This window comes from Rhinolophus sinicus, chromosome 2 (assembly GCF_057876585.1).
Source record: "Rhinolophus sinicus isolate RSI-liver-muscle chromosome 2, RSI-T2T, whole genome shotgun sequence".
NCBI classification, from domain to species: domain Eukaryota; kingdom Metazoa; phylum Chordata; class Mammalia; order Chiroptera; family Rhinolophidae; genus Rhinolophus; species Rhinolophus sinicus.
The window spans coordinates 26,581,444-26,606,815 of NC_142502.1; the positions used below are offsets into that span (position 1 = coordinate 26,581,444).

Genomic DNA, 25,372 nt, shown 5'->3' on the forward strand with positions numbered 1-25,372 from the left:
TTTGCTTTGTTCAGTGGACTGCCTATTACTTCTGTGGCATAATCCCCAATTTTTCCTTTGGCTCTTTCCTCTACATGGTTTCCTAATTTAGGTTTGATCTGTTATTAGACAGGTACATGTAAAGCATGAAATGCCATCCATGTACTTTGGGTGGAAGTGTTGTTATGGGGGTGATTTCAGACTTCAAGCCCAGCTCTGAGGCTCCTAGACAGCTTCCCCCAGTGTCACCATTTGAGACCTAACTGAGTTGGGTGGACTGTTTTCGATTTAGTAGTTCATGTCGGATTCCTAGGAGGTACATCATGTCCATGATATGTCAAACTAAGAATACACACCTATATTTGGTTACCATGTTGCCATGTTCCAGATATTTGGAACTATTACATAATCAACTGAACACTAGTTCTGTCAACATAATCTCTGTACAACTGTAAGTATTCTTAATTGATCACATATCTTTGCAGCATAAAAACCATCTGTAAGACGTCCCCTCCAAAATAGGTTATTTAATGGGAATGATGAAAATATGCATAAAAGATTCGTTTTACAAAATCTTTTATTTAATATTTGAAAGTATGCTTATTCTTTGAAGAGAAATCCATCCAAAGGACTTGTCAATCAAAACAATGGATGTGTAGTTGTGAGGATGCCACACAGAGTTTTTTGAGAGAGAGAGAGAGAAAGAGAGAGAGAGAGATATTAGCAAATGCCTGACAAACCCCGCAAGCTCTTACTCTGGAATACTTTTGTTTGAAAGTCCAAGACATATTAGGTTCAATTTAATTGAAGAGTAACTACTTCTATACCCTAGAGTAGGAGGTGGGAACAAAGCTGTGGCTCATGATTATCTAACTATATTATACAACTCCCTTCATCACAATTAGAGATATAAAATTTGATGTTTTTCTACTAAATAGTATGGAGAAAAAGCCTAAGGGTAGGATTTGTGAGGATATATTTTTTCCCACTTTTTCTTTTTTTGCTAGTATTTTTCCTTCTTCAAAACACCAAAAATATCATTTAGATTGCACAAGCTGTTTCTCTGAGTTAATTCATTGTAGAGATACTTGGGTCTCCTAAGAGCTATGACTATCACAATTGCCTTTCAGAGCCCTATTGATAAATAACTTATTTATTGATTTTTTTCCCCTCTAATGGAAATGTTAACTAGTAATTTTATCATCCAGGTGAGAGATGTTTCCTATTTGTTAGTCTGCTAGGGCCACCATAACAAAGTACCACATAATGGATGGTTTAAACAGCAGAAATTTATTATCTCACAGTTCTGGAGAGTGAATGTCTGAAGTCAAGGTGTCGGCAGGGCTGGTTCCTTCTGAATGAAGGCTGCAAGGGAGAATCTGTTCCACGCCACTCCCCTTGTGTCTAGTGGTTTGCTGGCAATATTTGGCATTTCCTGAGCCTATAGGATCACCCCAATCACTGCCTTCATCTTCATGTGATATTGTCTGTATGTGCATGTGTGTCCAAATTTCCCTTTCTTAGAAGGACACTAGTCATGTTTGATTAGGAACCTGCCCAACTCTAGTGTGATCTCATCTTAACTAATTGTATCTGCAACAACCCTATTTCCAAGTAAGGTCACATTCTGAGGGACTGGAGTTAGGACATCTATATATGTGTTTTGTGAGGAAACAATTTATCCTCTAACACTATCCAACAAGAGATCTCAGAGAAAGGGGAAGAGAGGGAAAATCTAGTAAGTGTCATTTACATTCTTAATGCTGTATAGCCACACCCAGTTTGAGTTTCCTAGGTGATCCATTTTTACCTAAGAAGATGGAAGAAGAGAATTCAAGTTTCCCTCCTTCATTGAACTTGTTTTATGCTAGCATCTAAGGAGAATATACATATCTACGTCACATTTTTTTCAACAGGTGGAAATGAAAATGAGAAGAAATAAAGGACATTTTAATATTTGAAAATATATAATGCATTATGTCTCCAAGGAGCAGTGTTGTTCTTTGTCACTACTGTTATAAAGATTCAGTAATTTCCTAATTGGCTGATTATGACAATTTCCTCTGTATTTAGGAAGATTCCTGGGCACATCCTCAGAGATTCTGACTCAGTAGTTCGGCAAACATTCTCATTAAAATAGGACATATTTTAAGTGTTTTCTAGGTAATTCTGGTGATTAGCCATGTTTTGAATGACTGGTCATGGAAAATTTTTCCTTTATGAATGAGCACTATCAGTAACGTATATTTAATTTTATTGCTCACATGAAAGAGAAATATCGATTGAGAAGTCCAATAATGGCACCATTGATGGATTTCAGAAAGGCATTATGTGTTTAGTGAGAGTTCCTGGATTTGAATTTTGATTCTACATATAGCTTTTAATGCTCATGTATCCATTTAGTAAATATAAATTAGGCAAGTAACTTCTCTAAGCTTCAATTTCATCACCTGTAAAATGAGGATAATAATGCGTATCTTGCAGAGTTGTTGGGAGAATTAAATTGGCTAGCTTTTGGAAAGCCACTGGAATTAAACGAGTCTTCATTTAGAGGTCATTTCTTTTGTACTTTTCCAATACTTTGATTTAGTTTGAGTCACTATGCCTAAATTTTTGAAAGTCAAAAACTGTCAAAATAGATTAATTAAAACTATACACAATATTCCCCTTTGCTCTAGCTTTTATCCTTTTTGATTATTTTTTCTTGCATTCAAATGTCTAAATGTGTAATTATGAGTGCTGGATATTTTCAGAGTACACCCAGTCCTAATAATGCTGTATTAATTTTGGGGAAGAGTGAGAATGTTTGTGGTAAATCCTCAATTCTAGGGAAGTGGATGAAATAAGAAAAATCCCGTGTGATGAATGACCCATTAACTTATGAGAAGCTTGGGTACATGCTGCCGGGCAGGACAGAGCTGAAGGCACTGGACCATAATGTGGTTAAGTATTAAACTTGGAGTAGCCTGTTGAAGAGGGCTCCATAGCATTCTGGTGGAATGTTTGAAGTAAGCATCTGGCTCTTAACAAGTCACTATTATTAATGAATGGCCAGTCTTTCTTCCTTAGATTCTTCATGTTATCGGTCTTCCAACAATGTTACTGGTGTACACTAAGAGTTCTCAAATTTGGAAAGAAAATAGTGGAAAACAGAAGAAAAGTGCAAAGTTTATTTGCAATTGGTTGCATCTTAGAGACAGAGCATCAACTTTTTAATTGCTGAATCTAGTCTCGTTCCAAATTAGTTCAGACACACTTTGAGTTACCCAATCTGAAGTCCTAAGAAAATCTATTTAGTTTCAGTTTTCTTCCATACATATTAATGGCAGATGTTAGCATTTATTTCTGTTCCAAAGCCTCTTTTAGAAGATTTCTTTGCCTCTTGAGGTATTCTATATTCTTACATAAGACCACAAAGAACAAACAAGAGGCCTACCCAGAACATGGACTAGCAAACTACAGCTAACCCTTGAACAACAGGGGTTTGACTGGCACGAGTCTGTTTATATGCAGATTTTTTTCAATAAATACTATAAATGTATTTTTTCTTCCTTATGATTTTTAATGACATTTTGTTTTCTCCAGCTTACTTTATGGCAAGAATACAGTATAATACATATGACATGCAAAATGTGTGTTAATTGACTATTTAGGTTATTGGTAAGTCTTCCTATTAAGAGTAGGCTATTAGTAGTTAAGTTTTGGGGGAGTCAGAAGTTGTATAAAAATTTTTGACTGCACGGGGCCCCTAAACCTCACATTGTTCAAGGATTAACTGTATTTAATTATTGGTCAGAAATGAATTATAATTTTGCTACAAAACTTCAAATATTGTAGACCCTTCCATTTTTATTGGGTGGTTCTAACATGCATTTCGGAAGTTACTGCTCCATCTTCTTATGTGTGATCCATAATAATGGGTGTGGCAGCACTATGTTGGTAGATATTAAAAGTGTCATCAGGTTTTTCTCCATCTATAGACAGCCTGTAAAGGTCTTTCAGTCCTATTGGCAGATAACAGCAAAGGGAGAATTTTTGTAAAAGAAAGGGTGAAAAACACAGAGAAAGGAGTAGACAATCTTTGTAAAACTCTGAACTGAAACAATTCTTTTTTTCTTCTCTAAAACCATGGGTGAAAGATAAGATATGCTGAGGATTGGAGACCCAGAGTCTAGAGAAGGATCATACTAGTTACTGACAATGCCAAAATTTGGTATTTTCAGACCAGAAGGAGGTAACAATCAATGTGTGGCAAATTCTGAGATGAAACAGATCAATGTGTGATATGTGTGCATTTCGGCAGAATATTTTGGGTGTTACCAACAAAGGAGAAAAGGTTGATCTTTGAAGGCTTTGATCCTGTGGACAAAAGGGTGGGGTTCTTTGGTTGACCAGATGGTCTGACATTTGTCTTTAGATGGGGGGAGGTCAAAGCCAATGATTCTCAGAGAGGGTACCAAGAAGAGTGCATCAGGGAGCCTGAGCCCATCACAGGGTAATAAAGTAAATGTCTATTGAGTTCGACTGTTTACCTGGCCAGTAGCCAGAATGGCATTAGCAGAGAGCTTTTCAAGGTCAGGCTCAGACATAAAAAAGGAGAGAAGCTGGGACCCTCACAGTTTATTCACATCCCAAAGGTTGACAGGTAGGTAGAAGGAAATCACATACAAGAACAGGTCTTAGAGGTTTGCTTTTAGATATTCCCCAACTTAGAAAAGTCAGGGCTCAATTTTCTTGATTTCAGAAAAAACAGAATTACCAATTAAACAAAACCATGGTTGTCCTACCTCTTGAAGCCAGCAAATACTAGGAATGCTGCAAATTCAACTCTTTGTAATGCAGATTGGTGCCACGGGAGCCTTTTGCTCAAATGTCTGCTATAAAATGCCTGTGAAAGTCTGTGAAATTGTACTATGGCTGTGGGGAGGAGAGGTTTCCTTAACTTCCTGGCTTCATGTGTGGAAATAATAACTCTTAGGTTAAGCATTGTCTGCAAAATTATCTCTTACTATTCCCAACTGAAATACGATTTCTGCTACAACAACTCATTGCTTCACTGTTGAACTGTTTCATTCATTCATTCAGAAATTCATACATTCATTTAACCATTCATTCATTCACTCATTCAACAATTCATTCAACATTTAATCTGGGCACTCACTGTCTAGCAGACATAGTACTCAGACAGGCATGCAGATTACATTTGCACTGATTCTTTCCCTGTGACTGGACTTTTAATATAATTTAGATGGGGACAGAATGTGAAATGGAGCCAAGTTACACATGAAGCCTTTTCTCCTTAGAATGAAGGATTCTAGAGATGTAACAACATCAATTATTTTTGTGAAAAGCCACAATATAACAGGCTGTCTTCCAACAACAAGATTTGAAGAAAGAGATTTATTTATAGGTTAGCAGGACTCATGATCCAGCTGGACAATTCGTCTTTCCACAAAGAAATCTCAGGAGAATCTGCCTGATGTCGAGTCTCTTCACATCCACAGAAGGAGGATCCATCCCAATTTACATTTACCTAGTAAAAGTCTCTCCATCATGCATAGCTTTCCGAGAGCATAAAAAGCAAAATACTTTCCATGTCTTCAAAATAACATTAAACTGAAAGAAAACTTGAAAGCAATGTCAAGGAAAAATAGAGAACTGTTTAAATTCTGCATTTTTTTTTTTTAAATTTGGAAAGCAGCAATCTTTCCTGGCTGAACTCAGATGAGAGCTTTTCTCATCTGGTGTAACAATAGCCAGTGTTTATTGTGGCTTATAACGTGCTAAGTGCCTCACACGTGATAAGTCATTAAATCCCCATAAGAGCTTGCCATTATTTCTTTCCCTATATTACAGATGAAGAGTTAGAGGCCCAGAGGCCAGGTAAAGTAGCCAAGGTCTCAGGGCTAGCAAGTGCAATTTTGAGGTATAAATGGGAACATCCTGGCTCCGGAGTCAGTGCTCTTGACCGCTACTCTAGGCTAGGAGAAGCAACAGGGGAAAAATGGCTGCTTATTAGGTGCTAGTTCCCTTCCTACTCTCCTGTCTGGATTTATTTCCAGTCACTCTCTCTGCTTTGTTGGAAATGAGAAGCAAGTAGAAGTTAAAATGTGAGAATTGAAACACAGGTTTCCTGTTCCTCTTTGGTTAAGGGCTCTAGTGTGTGAGCATGTTAGGGACTGGAGAGGGGAGAGAGTAGAGGCAGAAAACAGGAAGCTATCTGGCCAGAGTCCAGCCCAGAATACGATAATATAGGTGTGAGCCCTCCAAATTTAACAAATAACAAGGCTGGTTCTTAGCTCATTGACTTATCTCAAAGTTTACTCTGGTGGTAGTGATGGTGGTGATGGGAGGGATGCAATGAGAATGGGGATGGTGGGCAGTGGGGGATGAGGAGGATGCTGGGGGGCAGAGGGGTGGAGAGAGACAGAGGGAGCTGCTGGTGGGATGAATTCACATGAGATACCATCAGATTCAGAGAGATCCGGGAAATCTAGATGGAATGGCAGAACTAAAGCATGTCTTCTTTCAGACTTAGGGGAGTTGGAACTAATTGTTGGTGCAGTTTGAAATAATCCTCATTTCTGTAGGAATAGAAATCTGTGTGAGGAGCATTACGTCAGGGTGAATGTCTTTGGTGCTGAAAAGGAGAGAGAGCAGGAAATTGGGTTTTGTCTGGAGTCAGACTCACATCGGCAACCTACTAACAGCCCAGAGGGCCACGGTCCAAAATGGCAACCCCAACAGAGGACTATTTGAACTCTGCTGAGCAAAAAAGGGAAGAGAGCTGAGAAAAAAAAGAGCCTCACCCAAATGAAGCTCTTGCATGGCTTCCAGAAATATCCATGCCAGTCAGCAGGTATGTCAGCCTTGCACACATTACATTAATCCCCTTGAAAGAAACTTCTGCAGCCTGCGCCTACTGAAGACATCATTGCTTTGCCTGGCCAGCGGAGCTATAAATTAACATTCTGGTCTCTGAGTGAAAAGTAAATCATTAGGCGTGTTACTTTTTGTTACCTGCCCAGCAAACAGACTTCTCCACATCTACTATGTGACCTGGACATGCTATCTGCGTCTCACCTTTAAGTACGTAAGAGGGAAATTTTCATTGCTTGGAAAGGCCTCCACGTGACCTGCAAGAAGTTGGCCTCAAATCTGGCAAACACACCTCCAAACAAGCTTCGTATCATTGAGTGAATAAAAAAAGCCAAATGTTTGTTTTATTTCTTCATTAATATCTACAATGTTTGCCTTTTGCCATTCAGGTTTTAAATAAATATACTTAGTGATGGACATTTACGTCAGTCACTTAATTTTGTCCTTGGAGTATTTTGAGCCTATGAACGAAGCCAGGATAAAAGCAAACTGTTTTATCAAGGATTTTTTTTCTCCAACTGTTTCTGACAGTCTCTGATCTCCTGAGGTTTGCTATTATAGGAAAAGCCAGCTCCCAGCAATCTATTTGTGCATCCTTTTAAGAGAAAGGAGATGTTATAGAGTTTATAAAAAATTTTGTTTTAAAAGTACTCATGGACTGGTCTGCTCTAAATAAAGCTTCTCTTTTGCTTTTAAAAATCATTTGCATGCACTTTTCCAGGAGCAAGTTTACTTACTGTGTGCTGCTTGGACACTAGGACTTCTCCTGAGGATAGCAAATGTTTAGGAACTCTGAGGTGACTTGGATGCCCTTGTCAGGGGTCTTGCTGCTTAGCGATAAAACTCTCATGGCTCAGCATTGTCCTGCCCTCCTTTCCAGGCAGGCAATTTTATCCTGTCAGGTGCTTCTCTGAGGGCTTGGAGCAGGTAAAGAGCTGAGGCCTGTGTAGTTCAAGGAACCAACCCAGACTTGGGCTTCAGTTGTCGTGAGAACCAAGCCCACATCCCCCACTCTAGTGACTTTTGTTTTAACTCCTGTGAGGCTCGGTATCTACTGGGAAAATAGAGGTGTCACACTTACTTCACAGGGTTGTAGTCAAGATTACACTCTCCCCTTCCCTGCCAATTATCAGTTTTGTTTGGATAACTCCTACCCAGCCTTCAGTCCCCAGCTGAGATGTCACCTCCTCCAGAAGTCTTCCCTGACTTTGACTGTGTAAGAATCCTTCTATGGGCCCTGACTTCATTCTTTTCTCCTGTCGTAGCTCTTTTCATGCCGTTATCATCTTGTGTCTCTTGCCCATTAAACTGCAAGCTCTGTGAGGACAGGAATCATATGTGTCGTGTATCTGGCATGTATCGTAATGCCTGGGCACATTGTTAGCTCTTGATGTTTGTGGAATGGAACTGAATTAATACATATAAAATACCTAGTGTTTGTGTGGCCTCTGGTGGCGGTCCCTTTCCTATCCTTGCGCTTTCTTGAACACATTATCAGTGAAGGTTAAGGCTCCAAACATCCTTTGCTCACACAGCTGCATTTCTCTTCTGCTCCAACTGATGCCTAAAGCTAGCGCTTCTTGATTTCTGTCTCCATAAGCACAGTTCTGTAAAACGTTGCTTTTTGTTTGTATCAATCAGCCTCGATTTGGAGATTTCCTGAAAATTTATTAAGAACTGTGCTTGATGAGGCCCTCTGAGAGTGATCTTCTTAGGAACCAAAGAGGAACAGCAGGTTAGGTGATAGGACCCTGGACCAGTAAATCTCAATGGTGGGGAGAAAAGAAAACAGGGGACATGAGAGGGAGAGATGCTGGGTTAGATCTGGGTGGCAGGGAGACCAAAAGGAGACGGGAAGAGAGTGAACATGAGTAACAGTGATCTCAGCGTACATGTTTCTCAACCTAAAACACTGAAAATAAGATGATATGTTGCGGTTCATTACTGATGCTTTCTTCTGAGTAAAAAGGACAAGGAAGAAGAAGAGGTGAGGGAGAGGAGTGTGGCAAAGAGGAAATAAAAGGCTGCTGCGATACCACCATTGGTCCTTAAGACCAAATGGGGCCTGTCTTGGAATAATGGTGGTGCTGGTTATTCCCATGTCGCTTGGCCTGTAATAAGCTCATTGTGACCTCACCTGGGCCTGCCCACTCTTGTCACCTGCCTTGCACGGATGAAGGGAAAGCTTTTTTGATTGCTGCAAAACTTGGCTGGGTTTCAAGAGTGTAGGATCTTCTGGGGAAAAATTTAGTTCTATGTCAATTCTAAGTAATAGTGAGCTTCTTTAATAGCAAGGATTAACTTCATGGCTAAAAATCACTGAAAGATGACAATTCAAGTAATTCTCAGGCTATTTAAAGTAATCCCTACCTGTCCCCATGGATTACTGGGAAATTCACTGAGAAATGGGGAAAGGGGAAAAAGAAAAGAGGTCAACATGTCTTCAGAGGACGGAAAACTAAGGCATTTCCTGGAGCTTAAGTTAACAAAACATAGTTTAAACCACGTACAATAAAAGCTAGGTCACAAGGAAAGGTATAAGTAGAGGAGAAATTGAAGATTGAAGACTTCAGTGACCTAGATTTAAGAGAGCAGTGGTTCAGGTGTTGAACGGTGAGTACTTGGCTTTTGGAGTCAACAAAGTGCATTCATTCGGTGGTGACTGTACCATTCCGCTCCCTGACATGAAGTGTGAGGAATGGACCAAACAAAACAGCTCTCCTGCCCTTGCTTCAGTCACCTTGCCCATATGCACATTTCTATTTTTGTTTTTTGTTTTTTTTTATCTCACCAGTTTTATGTATACTATCATATAAACCAAATTTCTTCTGTGTATTTGCGTATTCCAAGGACTGTGGACTCCCAATCCAATAGTCACCTTGTTAGCCTCCGATAGTCTTCCATTTTCACTCTGTACTTTTCTGCCCTGTACTCATTGAAGTGTCACCTGTGGAGATTTGCTTCTCTGTGCTTATGGCTTTACACGTTGTTTCCAAGACAAACATGTCCAGCGACCAACTCCTTTAGCTCTGATCAGTTTATCACCTCTGAGAATAGGTGGGGGTGAATGGGAAAGAAAAGGTAATTTGGAATCTGGAATTTTCCATGTGAAAAGTGCAGGGCAAAGTAGGCAGAATGTGCTGTCATCAGCATGAGAACTGGGTGCCAGGTGCACCCTGGAGTTCGGCCAGAGGGAAAATGTGGGCCTGCCAGAAAAAATGACCCTGCCTCAAAATTTCCCCTGCGACTGCCCTTTTTCTCTAGATTAGGAATGGTTAAATGAGCATCGCTTGTCTGAAAACCTAGCTGAATTGTTCACTCCCCTAGAGTAAGAAAAATATCTAATGACTTGGACGACCTAGTCATTTAAAAATATATATTATTTAAAAGACTGAAGATTGAGGGGGATTCTCATTTATCTATACTGGGAACAGAATTCAGAGGAAGAAAACACCAAGGTTTCCTGTCAACACATGAAGGCAGGAAACAGGAAAATATGAGCTCTTCATCTAAAGGAGTATAGTTTGTTATCCTTTGGCTCTGCACAGTTTTGGCTGTAAGGAGGTGGATAATGAGAGAGAAAATTTAGGAAATAAGAGAAAAAGATCAGCAAGTATATATCCACGACTACGGCATTCTCCAGGGTGGGCAGAATCCCAGAGTGAAACTCGGTTCTTCCAGTGTTGGACATAATTTGATTGTGAGGCCTGTTGTCCTGCAAAGTCCCTTAGCTCCTGTAGGTCAGGCCTCTGTGTCCTCCGTCCTGGTTATTATTCTGTAGCTAACGCACTCCTTAGTGTTTTCCAGTGACTTGCTCGTATACTAAATAGTGGTAAGCATACTGCTTATTGAATCAGAGCATATTTTTCTAACAAAAATGTTATATAAAATATAAATCAAAAGTTTAGTTAAAGTATATGTGAGAATGACGATGAAATTGCCATTTTGATTAAGGATGAGGCAGACATAATGAAGCTTGCTTTTCTGTTCACAGCTTAAAATTTTATTTATTCAGTCAACAAACATTCACTGACTGCCCGTTAAGTGCCTGGCACAGGACAGGGCACAACAGTGTGTAAACGAAACACTGCACTCCCCCATTTGTTCTGTTGGAAAAAATCAGAAATTAACCAAATCACCTGTTTGTGATTACTAGCTGTGATACGTACAAAGACGGGACAATGCTATCCACTCTCATATTTTCCTGCAAAGTATAGAATCAGGGTGCTGATTTCGTAGCAGTCCCAGGCCCTAGATCAGACAGGATGGGCTCCATGGAGACCTACAACTAATAGTGTTTCCTTCTGCTGTGAAGTTGGAAAGAGGAAAATGAGGAAGAACTCAATTGCTGACGACTTGATTGGACAGTAATATTTTATTAGACTCAGGATAATATTCTTTTCCTAATAAAGCTGCTAGTAATCCTCTGCTTGGGTCACTGAGCGTTCAAGTTAAACTGACATGACTTTGGCTCCAAATCTATGAGGTTGAGGCATTTTTAAGATCCATCCTTGGAGAAAAATTAACTTTACAAAGGCTCCATCAAATTTCAGATGATATTAAACTACTTTCCATTCGTCAAGAATAACATGTAATGCATTAAAAGGAGTGCTAGTAGTAAAAAAAATTAATTACAATAATAACTAGTATAACAGCCACAATAAAAAAAAGTCTAATTAAAGAATAATGGCTGTAAACACATATTTTAACCCTTCGATGGGATTTAAAATGCATCTTCAATAAATTCTAAGGAAATTAGAGTTCCAAATTTTACTGCAAAATGATAAATTCTCAATACAGAATTTTTCATACCTAAAACAGATGTGAGAAAGCTGATTTGAAGACTAAAATTTATTACTTCCTTTATGATCATATTGTCATAGAATTTTAGAACTTTCAATTTATCATGTTTACATTTATAAGTCATTGTTTCTCTGTGTCAATTGTTCTCTCCAGGTTGTGACAATTTCTGATTTTCTTTCTCCTGATACCAGACCCCCGTGCCACTGCCTCTTTACTGCTTACCTGTCCCTTTGCTACTTGGCACACTGATCTGTGCACTTTGATTTCAAAGGTCTGCAAACTGTTAATGCAGTAAATTAATGTTTAATTTACGTCAGGGACAGACTCTACTGATATTTTCCTCTTGTTCATCCTGATGAATTGCATCTGTAAGAGGCATTGATTTAGTGCGCAAATGAGGATTTAAGCTATAGCTACACACATTAAAGTGAGCTCATTCGGTAATGCCTCCCGGTTCTTTAGCATTAGTAGCTTTATGTGGCCAGGCTGACATTTATTTTTGGGCTGAATCATTTACGCTAATCCAGAAGATCTGGATATTCTCAGGCGGCCACCATTCACTGTAGTCACTAGTATAAGTTTGGCAATGCCTACCGTCTTTTGCATTATCCAACCTCCACTCTGTCTAAAGAAAGGAATGACTTGCTTTCCAAAAGATGGAAGATGAAGGCGGTTTCCAACTGTGTAAGTACTAACAGGTTACAAGGACTTGGTTTTCATGTGGTATCCTGTTTCTTTAATCACAGACCATGTCTATGAATTCTGTTTCTGCTGCAGCTTGACAAAAGCGTCAGATAACCAATCAACAGTAGACCTTGTCTCCTGAAGAGCTTGCACAATGCTTGCCAGCAAGTCCTACGTCTTAGGCTTCTGTGTCCACCCGCCCTCTGGCCCTACCAGTTATGAAGCCCAGCTTGATACTTTAAAGGATTAATATTTTGAAATGGTAAACTAATTCTATCTAAACTGCTAGTGTTGGTCTAATGATTTAAAGTTACCATTTCTAGATAGCACTGAGTTTTAACTGGGATCTTTAATACCTTATTCCATTCTCGTGTTTTATATGTTTAGCTTACATCAGCTTCTCCTGGAGGGCTTGTTAAAATGTAGAGCAGGTTTTGAATCCTGCCCCCAGTGTGTCTGACTTAGTCTGTCTGAAGTGGAGCTCAAGAATTTCATTTCTAACAAGTTCCCAGGTGATGCAAAAGCTGCTGGTGCGGGATGCACACGACGAGAACAACTGTCCTCCTGGCTCTCAACCCTGGCTACACATCAGAAATGCCTGGGTAACTTCTAAAAAATTACTGGTGAGTGACTAAGCTCCACCTCCAGAGATTATAATTTAGTTGATTGGGATGGGGCTTGGGTAATGATATGTCAAAAAGCTCCCCAGATGACGCTATCATGCAACAGGCCTGAGAATGAATGCCTTTATTCAAAAGCAGTACTACCGTAAGTGGGAATTACAAGCATTGGGGCAGGGCCAGAGTAGAGATGCTTTCCTTTTTTGTTTTCCCTTTGGGGGTATAGAGGCAAAAAACACACATTCAATCTTCACTCTCACCTCATGGGACGGGTGATTTACATCATTTTAATTTGATCAGCAATGATGCTGAGGTTCAGGGCAATAACAGTGATTTGCCCACATTGCACAAGGAGATAACAGGAGCTTCGTGCTCCCTCTTCCTTAGTTCAAACATCCCCAGTTAGTCCCCGATGTGCTAGCAGGTCAAGACCTGGCATTTCAGGTTTCTCTCTCGTGTTGTCCTGTGTGGTTGATGCCTCTCAGTGGCTTTCGAAACACACGAGTCAGTCTGTGCTGTACAGAAATACTTGATTTACTTCCGAGAAGCTTGGCATCAAACGAAGTTACCATTTTCACTTGCAAGTCTGGTGTGTTTGTCAAGAAGATGCATTTGAAAAATAATTGAATCAGTTGTGTTTGCCTTCAAGTGACAGGAAAACATGAGTATGAATTCAGGTTGTTGATGAATCACCAGCTTCGCATAGCCCCCGATTTGCCTGACTCATTTGGTGTATGACTCATGTGTTGATGGATTTATATTGTTTCAAGATGGATTGCTATGACTCCTGGAGGTGTTCAGTTTTCTTTGGAATTTTTTAAACCATTGTTTACAGTTTATAAAAAAATAAAAAGAAAACACAAAAAGGTTAATAATGAAATAGTGCACACATTTCTGACAATTAAGAAATTGAGGTCTGACAATGAAGTTCACAAACACATCCTAAAAAAAGTGCTACATACCTCATTGCTGAATATCATTATAGTCACCTTCGAAGTACTTCCCTTGGGAAGCTATGCACCGATGCCAGCACCTAGTCCACCCTTCAAAGCAATTTTGGAACTCTTTATCTGGAATGGCCATCAGAGCTGTCGTATTACCCTTGATGTCCTGAATGTCATCAAAATGGGCTCCTTTCAATATTTCCTTTATCTTTGGGTAAAGAAAAAAGTCACTGGGGGCCAGATCAGGTGAGTAGGGAGGGTGTTCCAATACAATTATTTGTTTACTGGCTAAAAATTCCCTCAGAGACAGTGCTGTGTGAGCGATACATTGTTGTGATGCAAGAGCCATGAATTGTTGGCGAAAATTTCAGGTCGTTTTTGTCTTTTTCTCGCAGACTTTTCAGCACTTCCAAATAGTAAACTTGGTTAACTGTCCAGTTGGTACAAATTCATAATGAATAATCTCTCTGATATTAAACAGGTTACCAACATCATTGCAACAAGTTTGCAAACTTAATTGGCATATCTGGTATACATGTATATATACATCAAGACTTTCGCAGGGAGAATGGCTGTAGTTCCTAAGGTTATGGCTCTAAGGTAAAGTACTTATTTGTCAGGACTAGAGGAACAATAAATGTTTTGTTGCTTAACAACCATGACTGATATGCATGAGCAACCATTCCCAGGGTATGTATTTTGAGTTGCTTCTCAATAATTTGGATGAGTTCAAGTGATAATTCACTTGTCCCTGTTTTTTTTGGTCCCAGTGAGCAGTGGTAAAACTTCACAAAGTGATTGTGTACATTAAGAATATAAGCATTTTTAAGTTAAAATTCTTTAGGTTTATTTCTTCAATTTTGGCTTAGGTCACATGGGTTAATTCTCAATACTAAAGATATTTTTATTATTTTCTTTTCTCTCTGAGATGTACACAAATCAATTCCATGTTTCCTGGGTTCTAAATTTAACATCTCACCACCTTATTGCCTCCCATTCTTTCTAGCAAGGGTGCAGACATGCTGCCCATGGCTTTGCTTTTAGGGACAATTACTGTCTTTTACCTTGATAATCACTCATGACACATCGAGAAAATATCTCTTCACCAACTAAATGGTAGGTTATGGGATGGAAAAAATCAATCTTTTAAATCAAAGCATCCCAAGCTCCTGATTTTAACATGATCTCTTTAAAAGTGACCAGAAATAGGTATTCTTTTCTTGGGGCAACCCATGACATACATATTTTAAATTACCTGGTTTTTCCAAATATTAGTGATGCAGAGGAAGCAGCATTGATCTGGGAATCTAAAATATGCACCCTAAATAAAGTCATGCAAAAAAGTGGCCATCTCTAGTCTAATGTGTATATGAAGTCTCTATATAACACAGATAACTCATTTTAATGCATGTTATACTCGCTTGACATACTGTTTCGCAAAGTTAATCGAAACTGTGGAAATGGTTGGTTTGAATTTTATCCTCTTTTTCTTCCCCAACTTTTACTAATGAACATACTCTTGATCAGCAAAATGTTTAAAAAGGCTTTCTTTCGTAGGTATGCAAAGAGCCTATGCATTTTTAAAAATTATTATTTAGAGTTTATCTGAAAGAACTGAGTCTGAAAGACTTGGCAGACATCACCAAACCAACTCAATGGAAATAATTTGTGAACAACAGTAAGTCTGCTAAAACAATCTGGAAAATCTTTAAAATCTGTCTGATTAAGACCTATATAACTATACATACAGGCAATTATCTTTAATTTTCTCAGAATGTTTTATTTTGGTATATTTGTTTTATGGTCTGTAGTAAACAGGGACAATTAGCGGCAAATGACAGAAATTCAATGTAAAGTTTTTAGAGCGGAAAAAGAACTGTTTTTGAACTGAGGGGCCCACGTTTGTTTTCAGAATTTTATGTCTCTCTATCCTGCTTCTCTTCTGTTTACATATTGGATTCATTTTAATCTATTATCTAAATAAGATGGCTTATTTCTTACAGTTCGAAAAGATGGCTGTAGAGAGCTCCAGATTTCATTTTCCTTACTACTTGCCACTGTAGAGGAAGGGAGACCCTTTCTCATACTACTACCACATAAGAAATCTCAGCAGAGAACCAGGCTCATCCTGTCTGGGAGATAGGTCCATTCCTGAATGACTCATAATGGCCAAGGGAAGGCCCATTCTGGCCTTCCCCACTGGAGACCAAGAAAGGGTAAGGTCAGCCTCATTGAAAATACATAAACTGTATTTCCTTTAGGAAAGATGTGTACTGTTACTGGAAGAGAAAGAGGGATTAGATGGACAAAAATACCTCACATGGCCTCTATTTGGCCATTTTACTATTTTTGCTTTCAGAAGCTGTAAATTTAGTAGCAAATTTGTCTTGTCTGTTTAATGATTTCTAGATTGTTTTTTTGGGTATGTGAGTGTGTTTGTGTGTGTGCACATTTTCATTTTGTTTTATTTTAAAATATGGTTGTACTCCTTAAAGGAAAGTTCAGTTTTTACTGGGAAATATACTCACTCATGTCTTGAACTCAGCATGTCCCCAGGGTTTGTCCTCGGCACGGCTTTGGAAGCTCCAAACTGGAAATAATCTGGTGAATAACCACAAGGAAATGGAGAAAAAAAGAAGTGGAAACAAAGTATGCAAAGGGAAAAATAGATTCTTCATTTCTTCTACAATACTACCTTAAATAAAGAGTCATAAGTATGGGCAAACTGTTCTTCACTGCTGTAAAAGTTCCTAGGAAGTCTGCGTGTCCTCTGCTCTCCTAATATCTCCACCATCCTGACTTTCGTCACCATAGATTAGTTTGCCTGTTCTTTCAATTTATGTAAATAAAATCATGTCGTAGGTACTATTGTGTGTCTGGCTTATTTCACTCAACATTATGTTTGTGAGATTTTTCTTTGTTTTAGAATGTCGTTCATTTTCATTACTCTTTGGTATTTCAGTGTGTGAACATGCCACATTTTATTTAACCATTCCCACTCTACTATTGAAGGATAGTTGGGTTGTTTCCAATTTTGAGCTATTATGAAAAGTGTTGCTATGTATAATTTTACATGTTGTTTGGGGAGCATGTGAGTAAATATCTCTTGTGTATATACCTAGGAGAGAAACTGCTGGCGCATAGTATACCGTGTTTCCCTGAAAATAAGACCTAGCTGGACAATCAGCTCTAATACGTCTTTTGTACCAAAAATTAATATAAGACTATATTATATTATATTATATTATATTATATTATATTATATTATATTATATTATATTATATTATATTATATTATATTATATTATATTATATTTTACCAGGTCTTATAGTAAAATAAGACCCAGTATCATATTATTTTATACCTGGTCTTATGTTATAGTAAAATAAGGCCGGGTCTTATATTAATTAATCCAAAAGATGCATTTGAGCTGGTTGTCCGGCTAGGTCTTATTTTCAGGGAAACATGGTATGCACATACTCAGCTTTAGTAGATACACCAAATTCATTTTTCAAAGTGATTGCACCAGTTTACACTCCTATCAGCAGTTAATGAGAATTTTAGTTGTTTTCACAACTTTACTAATGTTTGATATTGCCAGAGTTTTAAATTTTAACTATTTTAGAGAGTGTGCATGTTTTTTTACTATAGTTTCAATTTGCATTTCCCTGATGACTAACGTGGTTGAGCATCTTTTCCTGTGTTAATAGGCTATTTGTTTATTTTATTCTGTGGAGTGCTTGTTCAGTTCTTTTGTCCATTTTTTACCAAGTTGTCTTTTTTTTTATATGGATTTATAGGAATTCTCTTTATATATTCTGGACACAAGACTACTCAAACACACACAAATATCTGTGGCTTGTTTTTTCATAATCTGAATGGTATCATTAGGTGAAGAGACTTTCTAATTTTTTTGTATTTCAATCTATCACTCTTTCTTACCATTAGTCCTTTGTACATGTCCAAGATTCTTTCGGTTATTATTCTTGGCCCTTTTGCATCTCCATATATATATTATAATCAGCTTGTCAATTTCCATAAAAAGCCTGTTGGTGTTGGATTGCTTTGTATCAAAATTTTAGGAAGATCTCTCTTAGGTAGACATGTTTAGTCTGAGACTTAAAGGAGAAGGAGCCAATATATAAGGTCAGGGGTGGATGGGGTGGAGAATTTTTCTAGGCCAAAGGAAACATAATGTGTAAAGGCCCAAAGTGTATATATATGTATATTAACCAAAAAAAAAAAGAAAAAAAAAAAAAAAAAAACTTAGCTAAGTCAGCAACTGCAAGCAAAGTGGCCTGAATAGCAGAGGGAAAGGGACTGGGGTGAAGCTGGTGTGTGGGTCAGTGCCCAGATTTTACAGTCTTGAAGGTCAAAGTAAGGAAGTTGGATAAACAAGTGATCAGCAGAGACTTAGAAACTGTTGCTTTGTTTGCTTGTTATTAAAATGCTTTTTGTTAAAACATGATTTTACTTTGGCATTTCTTCTTCTGTTTTTTTAAAATAGGTGATTTACCTTGAAAACGCCTCAGAAATTTTCAAAGCTATAATTTGATTCTCTGACTAAAGACAAAAGTGTAATATGAGTTCTGTTAGATTCTTTGACTCGAATTCGAATTTGGGCTGAATACATCCATGGGTACTTTCTGAATCCATTGAACTCCCACAATTCCCTGTATTTGAACTCAGTGGGCTAAACCATTTTCTTTGAAAACTAGGCAAAAATGTCCCCCACATGACTCAGGATACGTTCACTTCACATCTGCTTTCATTCTTCTTTGTTCACCAGGAATAATCACAAAAGAGATGAATCAACTGTAAATGGAGGAGTGTGAACCTGTGCCCATTATCTTCAAGCATCTATGGAAACACTTGTAGCTTAGAATTCTTATGAAAAGCTTTTTTGTTATTTCAAGGGCAGCAATAGCATACACAATGACTACATATTTTTGAATGCTTCAAAGAATCTTTGCTATTCTCTAGAAAAATGCAGCTGCCTTAGCAATTGCAACACTGCTCCATGTATAAAATGCTCTCCAAGTGAGTCCTAGTGGTTACATAAATGTCAAAATGGGCAACCTTTACAACAATACTTTGTATCAGAGTAATTACATATGGCTCTAGAAAGTAAATCCTTGTTGCCTTGTCTTAATACGGTAAAAAATGCAGTTGGATAAATAGTTGAGTAACTTTCTTGACAAGTTAACATTGTTAGACTCTTCGGAAGATACAAAGATGACTAAGGCTGAAAAACTAACATTAAGGGCCTAGGTATTTCAAAGCACAGCGAGGTGGGGTCCTCTTACAGAAAATGATATGGGGGGCAAGGTGAGAAGAGCTAGGAGAAATAAATAAGAGTAAGGGAGAATTTAATAAGTACAAGCGAGCTATAAATAAAATGGTTTTGTTAATCCTTGCTTTTCTCAGCTCTGCTCTGCCTTGGTATCTCTGTCCTTACCAACAGGTGCAATCTGGAAAAGTCTTGTTACGTGAGGTCACTTACTGGGTAGATTGGAGGTCAGTTTCTTCAGAGCATACTCGTATAGTTACTACTGAATCTGACCTCCACTCTGAATTCCTGAGCCCTTGTTAGAGTCTAGGCTCTTTACTGAGGGTATGACCCTGCTCCCCAAATACTCAGTTTCAGGGCTCTGTAACAAATGGGACAGCCCCCTGACACTTCCATGTTTTCTCCAGGTTGGTTTCTGAATTGCTTTTGCCAAGAGGTTCTCCTACTACAACCCAACTGTCAGGCCTAAGGCCCTTGAAAGGTGTGCTAGCATATCCTTTCTAGGCTGTCAAACTTTCTTGGACACTGATATGGAAGGTAGGCCTTCTTCCTTCCAGTGGGGCCAGTTGGGCAGCTTTGTTTGTTCCTTAGCTACAGACCTACCAAGTTCTAGTTCTTTTCCCATTCCTTCAGCAGCCATGTTGGGGGCTCTTTCAATTTATCCCCACTACAACAGGTAATTGTTATGGATTTAGATTTGCTATTTGGACTTTTAGGTTTCTACCATAAATTTACAAATGCGTTCTATGTGTGTCCCACACAATATTGCTTTTGATCCATGAACTCACTATATAGAAAAAGATACAAGGCTGGTGTCCATGAGGTTCCTAGGTCTTGTGCCCATCTCTCAAAGGTATTTGGCCTTAGAGAACAATTCAAATGCCTACTGAAAACTTTGTTAAAACACAAGCTGGAAAAGAGTATCTTGCAGAGTTAGTGTTTGTCTTGCCTGATGCAGTGTATACTATGAATTCGCAAATAGGACATGGTACTGTTCTAGAAACAGAAGATACAGGTGTATGTACAAGGGATGTATATTGAAGTGGTTCCTTATATGAAACTCTTAATGATAGTCTTTCATCTAATCTCTGCAACTCTGGACTCAGTTGATTTAGAGATTTCAGATCCCAAGGACATAGGTGTCCATTAGGGAACACAATAGTATCTTCACTGAATTGAAAGCTGAGTCTATCACCTGCCTAACTGGGCTTTTTTGTTTTAAATGTCTTTTTTCCCCAGTTTTATTGAGATATAATTGACCTATAAGATTGCATTACGTTTAAGATATACAACGTGCTAATTTAATAGACATATTTCAAAATAATTACCACAATAAGGTTTAGTTAACATAATTATCATCTCACACATCTACAATTATTTTTGTGTGTGTGATGAGAATTTTTAAGATTTACTCTCTTAGCAATGTTCAAGTATATAATACATTTTTGTCAACTATTGTTACCATGCTGCATTTTAGATCCCCAGAACTTATTCACCTTATAACTGGAAGTTGGTACACTTTGAACACCTTCTCCCTTTTTCCCTCCCCCTCCACCCATGGCAACCACCAATCTACACTGTGTTCAGTGTATTTAGATTCCACATATAAATGATACCATATAGTATTTGTCTTTCTTTGTCTGACTTATTTTACTTAGCATAATGATCTCAAGATTTATCCATGTATTCTAAATGGCAGGATTTCCTTCTTTTGGGGGGCTGAATAATATTCCATTATATATACAAAGCATTTTCTTTATTCATTTATGTGTCAACAAACACTTAACTTGTTTCTATATCTTGGCTATTGTGAATAATGCTGCAATGAACACAGGGATGCAGATATCTCTTCGAGAGAGTGATTTCACTTACTTTGGTTATTACCCAGAAGAGAGATTGCTAGATAACATAATAGTTGCATTTTTAATTTTTTGCAGCTCCTCTATACTGTTGTCTGTAGCAGCTATGGAAATTTACATTCCCAACAACAGTGCGCAAGAGTTGCCTTTTCTCCATATCCTCCCAAGCATTTGTTATCTCTCTCTTTTTTATTTTTGTAATAGCCATTCTAATAGGTGTGAAGTGATATCTCATTGTGGTCTTGATTTGCATTTTCCTGATGATGAGAAAAAGATTAGTGATGTTGATTATCTTTGTGTGTACCTGTTGGCCATTTGTATATCTTCTTTGGAAAAAATTCTATTCAGGTCTTTTGCTCATTTTTAATCAGACTATGATTTTTGTCATCATCATCATCATCATCATCATCATCATCATCATCATTTTGCTGTTGAGTTGTATGAGTTTCTTATATATTTTGGATATAAACCCCTTATCAGATACGAGATACGATTTGCGAATATTTTCTTCCATTCTATAGGTTCTCTTTTCATTTTGTTGATTGTTTCTTATGCTGTGCAGAAGCTTTTTAGTTTGATATAATCTCACTTGTTTATTTTTGTTTTTGTTGCTTGTCCTTTTGTTGTCATATTCAAAAGATCATTGCCACGACCAATGTCAAGGAGCATTTTTCCTGTGTTTTCTTTTAAGGTTTTTATGGCTTCAGGCCTTATATTTAAGTTTTTAATCCATTTCAAATTAATTTTTGAGTAGTGAAAATTAGGGGTCCAGTTTCATTCTTTTGCATATGAATATTCAGTTTTCCACACACGATTTAATTAAGAGACCATTTTTCCCCATCAATTATTCTTGGCTCCCTTGTCAAATATTAGTTGACTGTGTGTGTGTGAGTTTATTTCTGGGCTCTTGATTCTGTTCCATTTGTCCTTGTGTCTGTTCTTAGGCCAGTACCACACTGTTTTGATTAAAACTTTATAGTATAGTTTGAAATCAGGAATTGTGATGAATCCAGCTTTGTTCCTCTTTCTCAAGATTGCTGTGGCTACTTGGGGTCTGTTGTGGTTTCATACAAATTTTAAGATTTTTTTTCTATTTCTGTAAAAATAGCCATTGAAATTTTGATAAGGATTGCATTGAATCTATAGATGGCTTTGGGTAGTATAGACATTTTAACAATATTAGTTCTCCTAATCCATGAACGTGAATATCTTTTCATTTATTTATGCCTTTTTCCATTTCTTTAATCAATGACTTATAGTTTCAGTGTATAGGTTTTTTGACTCCTTGGTTAAATTTATTCTTAAGTATTTTATTGTTTTTAATGCTATTACAAGTGAAATTGTTTTCTTTATTTCTTTTCAGCTAGTTGGTTGTTGGTATATAGAAATGCAACTGATTTTTTATATTAATTTCCTATCCTGCAACTTTACTGAAGCTGAGTGGCATTATATTAAGTAGAAGCATGTATTAGGTACTAAATATTTTTGAAGAAATGGTTTAAAAATGAAACTGTATAAGAATTTTGAGTAGCCAGAGGTGAGAGAGTGAGATGGTCATTTGTGAGGTGGTTTTGGCTGCCTAGCCATGGAGCACCCTCTCCATTTGAAGGAGGTTTCACATTGGGTTACTTTTGGTGAGGGCACATCTAACACACATTCTACAAAGGTTTCCTGCTTTTTATTGAGGAGGCTGGTGTGCAAGATGCTAACCTGGCTCCACCAATCAGGAGCTCACCTTCAGGTATGGACTCCTGAGTGTGGTAAAGATGAAGTGATGGCTGGAATTTACTTGCATCAGAGTATCCCATAGTTCAGGCATTTTCACAAACGTGGAACAATGGAAGTAATCTAGAAACCTACTTTATAACTCATTAAGATTATCCCATAGATGTTACATGTTAAAAATACCTTTGGTTATCCTTAAAAAAGAAAAATATGACCCATCTCCCCAAACTGACAGCATGGTACAATCAAAACAATTGTAGAATATTACTGACATGTATACTATGTTTTTTCCTACTTATTCCAAGCACCCAAGATGACACATTATAAGTATTTGACAAATGTGTGTATTAATTGATTTTAAGAGAACGATAATATGGTATGACCCATAAAAGGACCTAGTCTGTTGCATTTTTTGAGGAAATTTCTAGTCATATAAAAATTGACCATTTCATTTCAGTTTTGCATATTTGTTAGCAGTATTATCACGTTTGTTATCACTCTTTGCTATTCCTACAACCAACATCCTTTACTTGTTCAATTTCCTAATTCTTTACCTTTCTGATGTGCCTAGTAGTTCCAACAAAAGTGACTTATTGCCAGAATTCTTTGAACTACGGATGGTCCCATGATGCTACACAATGATGAAACCATCACTGGTTTGGAAATCACCGGTGTGCCACTTTGAAGTTTTTGAAGTTTGGGCATTGATGTTCACAGTTCTTTGTCTTCAAATTTTTATAGAATCCTATTATAAAAACACTCTGTGAAAATGTCTGAGAATTGTCAGACTGAATATCTCCATCACCAACCTGAGAACTACCTTTGTTAGAAATTAGAAAGAGTCTCTGTTCAGCTATACTGTGTCAATCAGAGAAAGCAAAAGGCTGAAAGGCAAAAGTCAAACTAGTTATTTTACCCACTTTTAAAATTTAAATATTTTCCTTTTAGAAAAAGTGCTAGGATGCTCATTGTAGAAGTTGCTTCCCATAGCAGGTAAACCTAGTCAGTATCTTCTGGGGCTGTACTTATTAACATAGGTTCACCTTGTCTGCGGTAAATATTCAGAATGTGATTTCTAATCTCAAAGTTAGTCAATACGTCTGAAAATGGATGAGTAACTTGATCAGGAAACTTACAAAGTTTCTTTTCTTTTTTTCTTTTTTTTGGGGTTATACTTTAGATTTTACAGACTTTTATCATACAGATAAAAATTTGCTCATAATTTCAGTTTTCAAATCTGGACTAAAAAGCACAACACATTTCCCCTCTAACACCTACTTCACATCTAGCACACATTCTACAAAGGTCCCTAAAGGTTGAAGAAATTTGGTAAAAATCCAGTAAACTGCATGACTTGAATACACTTTTTCCAACAAAAGCAGTAATTGTGGTGAAGCTAAAGCAATTTAATTCCAATCATGGAATTTGTTATTGAGCTGCTCCCTGATAACAGGTGGCAACATTTGTTACAGGACTGGAAGGAAAGGAGCCAGTAGAAACTGCTCCTGGCACCTTCTGACCATCTGCAGTTACCTCTTAGATTCCTATTAAATTACAGCATCTGATCTGCAAAATTAAGTTTTCTTTTAAAAAGTGAGTAAAGAGGAAGAAAGAACCAGTTAGAAGAAAAAATGAGGGCTCACGCAAAATCAGCCTTTGAATCGGAGAGGCACAGAGAAGCTATTGAAGGATTAAAGATGACCTTCTCTGAGGACATGCTCCTCTCTTCTCCGAGACTTCTGTCGCACTGCTCCAGCAGATGCAGAAGCAAGTCACAAGACCAAGGTCATGTGAGCATTGGGATGAGAGGCCTGCTAGTTCAGCGTTATCCTGGAAGCACGTACTCCAGCCCTGCTCGTGGACTGTTCTGCAACTGGGCTGAGTTCCAGGGTGACTCTGCCTCCTCTAAGAAACTAGTGGGAAGGGCCTGGTACTCAGATGTAACTTCTTTCTAATTCTAGCTCTATCTCTCTAGCTGGCTGCATAAGCAGTTTACTTCATCTCTCTTTAAATATCAGTGACCTACAAGGGTTATTGTCTAAAGTATGCAGCACTGCGTGTGGAGTTAGCAATGTTTTGATAAATGGTAGTGATGATGATGATGATGATATTGATGGAAATGACCATGATGATGGTGGTGATGGGGGGAAGGAGAAGAAAGAAGAGGAAGAGAGGAGGAAGAGGAGGATAAAGATGAGGAAGAAATTAATGCTGATTAAAAGAACCAAGCATTGGCTAAGGCTCGCTTTTACCTAAACTTTGGATGAACACAGCTCACTACCCAGATGAAAGTATGTTCTTTATGGCACTGAATTAGACCAGGCATTATGATGCACCCTCCTGTTTTTATAAGATTGTACACATGTGCACACACATACATCCTTGCTGTCATTTCCAACCTCATATTAAAATTCATAAAAACAAGGAATGGCAGTCTTCAAACAAAATTGAGTTATTCCAAAACACATTTGGATAAAATAATTCTAATTTTTAAATTAGCTTTTCTTTACTTACAAACACTTTTTTTTTTTTAATGACAGAGAATTTGCCATATGTAAGGCATTTCAAACAATCTGAAAAAACAGGAA

The 25,372-nt window shown here is 37.8% G+C and overlaps 2 long non-coding RNA genes across 3 annotated transcripts in view; one reads left to right on the forward strand and one right to left on the reverse strand.

The window, feature by feature from the left end:
- The window catches only part of LOC141571716 (uncharacterized), a 78,528-nt gene that overhangs the window by 49,131 nt on the left and 4,025 nt on the right, over window positions 1-25,372 (forward strand). The window lies entirely within an intron of this gene.
- LOC141571715 (uncharacterized) lies at window positions 13,077-24,639 on the reverse strand. 2 transcript variants are annotated; one of them, XR_012496752.2, is made up of 5 exons: window positions 24,428-24,639; window positions 23,339-23,529; window positions 16,438-16,510; window positions 13,928-14,117; window positions 13,077-13,770 (listed from the first exon to the last, which is right to left on the reverse strand). It is a non-coding gene; the product is annotated as an uncharacterized LOC141571715 (long non-coding RNA). The 2 variants fall into 2 exon arrangements; XR_012496751.2 differs by lacking the exon at window positions 23,339-23,529.